Genomic DNA, 3,285 nt, shown 5'->3' on the forward strand with positions numbered 1-3,285 from the left:
CACACAGCCTGTCTTGCTTTTACTACTAGTCTGAAGAAAGTGTTTAAACATCGAATGCTGTGAGAACACATTAGAGTCACAATGGTTTAGTCATGCATTTCCTATTACGCTGTTCTCTGGGAGAACTCGTGAGGGTAAAAAAAGAAGGTGTGTGTGTGTGTGTGTGTGTGTGTGTGTGTGTGTGTGTGTGAGATGTTACGTTGTTTTAAAAAGTAGATTTTTCTGACTATTATTACAGGTTTAATATAAAGCCATAACTGCGTACAGATATTTAACTTCATACACATATACTTAATACAAATGTGTTTTTAGAATTATAAACTGCAAAAGCTGAATGTTCTATTTTTTGTTTCAAAAATAATTTTACCATAGATCACACATGACACATTATAAGAACCATAACATTGAAAATGTCATAATAAAAAAGAACACATTTATATAAATAATATTCAATGACAATAATAAAACATAATAATATTATTATATAGTATATATTAATAAAATTATAATAAATAAATACATGATATATTTAATATAATGTATACGTTAATATAATTTATAATAATTGTTATTATGTTTTAATTATTATTATTATTAATATTATTTAATTAATTTATAGTGTAGAAATGTAACAGCACACCTCTTTTCAACAAGCCGCATGATCTGAAGCATTATGATGTGTCATGCACCGAATTTAAATATGTGCTTAATGGTTTGTTTCAATCTTTAACCCCAGTGTGAGCAAGAGTTATTGTTATTTCTGCAAACACCACTAATGATGAGTTATATTATAACTGTTAACTATGTTCTCGTTTTTTTATCTTTGGTGGGATTAATTCAGTTCAGTCTGTCCCCTCTGACCCTGAGCTGATAAACATCATTACACAGTTCCAAGTAAGCAAATTAGGTGCTCTGATTCTGAGGTTCTAGTAAATCAGTTTGTTTTGCTGACAGTTTGTGAGCCTTGTCAGACCATCAGATCTCTGGAAACAGTCCTCTAAAGAATCTCCAAGTTCATTACAAAAGCGCTCATATGCACAAATCTAATTGCAAAAGTAATAGGTCACAGATTGTTTCATAATACAGTCCAGCTGTCTTTTATTGCTCCCATGTCAGAGCTACAGCAAGCATGGCATTGTTACTTTTCATCCCGGACCATGCGGTTAGGGATGGATTTCCAACAACAAGTCTGGTTGTTTCCAGAGGTCATGGTGGGAGCTTTAACTTCATTAAACTGGCATCACTCTTGTTACTTGTAAAACAACAGGTACTACAGCAGGACTTGTGATTGTGAGGTACTAAGAGTGCCACTTAAGAAATAATTATTTCAATTTCCTGATACAAATACAAAAATATGTCGAATAGAATAGAATAGAATTTACATTTTTATTTTGAATTAATCAGTCGATTACTATTGTTTTAACAGCAAACAGCAGAACTTGTGATTATGGGGTACTAAAGTGCACCTAAAAATTAATCATTGTATAGAAAAAAATAATATAATATAATATAATATAATATAATATAAAAATTGACTAACCAAAAGAACAGATTCAAAAAATTTTTTACATTTAAACATAATAATTACGTAATAATAATAATAATAATAATAATAATGCAACATCTGTGTGACAATTTACTTTTTTTTTTTTTTTTTTTTCTAAATGTGATGGCCAGTAATTACTAAAGGACCCAAAGGGAACAATGCACTGTAGGTTTTGCTCTTGTTCATTCAGTTGTTGTTTTTTTTGTTTTTTGTTTTTTTCATTAGTTGGCCAGGTATTGTTTTTGGTTGGTCCTTTCCACAACTTTAGCCACTGTAAATTTAGAAACAAATCGCAACAATTTAAACAAGAAAATCCACCATCAAACACTCAACCATTATCACCAGGCATAATTACTCACATTCACACTCTGCTTATGGAAATCAATGTTTATTATCCAGAGCAGTGATCCTTAACCATGTGTGCATTGATTCTGTGTTTGAAATCACCCAACATAATGGAATTAATACAAACCATTTATCATCCCCCTCTCTAATCCTGTTTCAAGATGTTTGTGTTTTTGGATAGTCTTATGTTAGGGAACCAGTGTTAAAATAGGACAACATTTAATGTTAGTTAGCTACAACAATCCATAACAGTTCAATTGTCTGTTATTGTTTTTTCATTGACAGTACATAACTCCTCTTGAAAACACTAAACGGACAATATGTAGAATTTAGAACACCTCATTATTTTCGACATTAGTGGCTGCTGTGAACTGCAGCCAGCCATTAATGTGCTCACACTTGTGTACACATAAAGAGACTGAAGGTGATTCAGTGTCCCGATATACTCACAACAAATTTTTCGTTCTTTGCTTAGTAGTAAAAAGAAGTTTTCCACGTCAGACTTGACGCTCACGCAGGCAAATTGCGGACACACGAAAAGAAAGAGCGCATTTGACAATAGAAGGCAACGAGCATTACACTGTGAGTTGATTTACCCATGTTGTAAAATGCCGCTGATCAACTTTTTAGATGAATGCTAAGGCTATTTTGGGTCTGGTAGAATCTACAATCTCTGACCCAGTTCGTTTGCAGGATTCCATGGCTGCAATACGCTGTGTTTTCCACCAACTGGCAACCGAGGGAGTGAAAATACCATTGGGTAAATTGGCAGTGGGCAGAATCAAACAGATTAAAACAAAAACAGACATTCCGACACAGAATGCACATTTCAAAGTGAAATAACTGGCTGTAGCATTGTTTTGTGGAGAAACAAGAATGTGAACTAGCTGCAAGCATAGTATGGTATTTACATGCTTTAGTTCAGACAAAAAAAATATATATATACATACAGCATCTTTAAAGGGGTCATATGATGCGATATCAATTTTTCCTTTCTCTTTGGAGTGTTACAAGCTCTTGGTGCATAAAGAAGATCTGTAAAGTTGCAAAGACTAAAGTCTCAAATCCAAAGAGACATTCTTTATAAAAGTTAAGAGTCAACCACGCCTACCTAAAACGGCTCATTCTAACACGCCCCCACATGTCTACATCACGATGTGGGAAGATTGCATAACGCCGCCCAAATGTTCAAGCAAAGAAAGAAGGCGTAACTTTTATCCTCGCTGTAGTATTGTTGTTGCCGCCACCGCCATGTCGTGAAGGCGCTGTGTGCTTCGTTGTGAAAGTGAAACTACTTTGGCCTTCCAAAAGAGGACGATATCCGCTTCGTCATGCCTAGAGCTGATCCGTGCTGGTCGCTGAGGAAATACAACAACTTCACGCTGTGGATCGCC

Source organism: Sinocyclocheilus rhinocerous, unplaced genomic scaffold (genome assembly GCF_001515625.1).
Source record: "Sinocyclocheilus rhinocerous isolate Xijiao unplaced genomic scaffold, SAMN03320098_v1.1 scaffold50, whole genome shotgun sequence".
Classification (NCBI taxonomy): Eukaryota; Metazoa; Chordata; class Actinopteri; order Cypriniformes; family Cyprinidae; genus Sinocyclocheilus; species Sinocyclocheilus rhinocerous.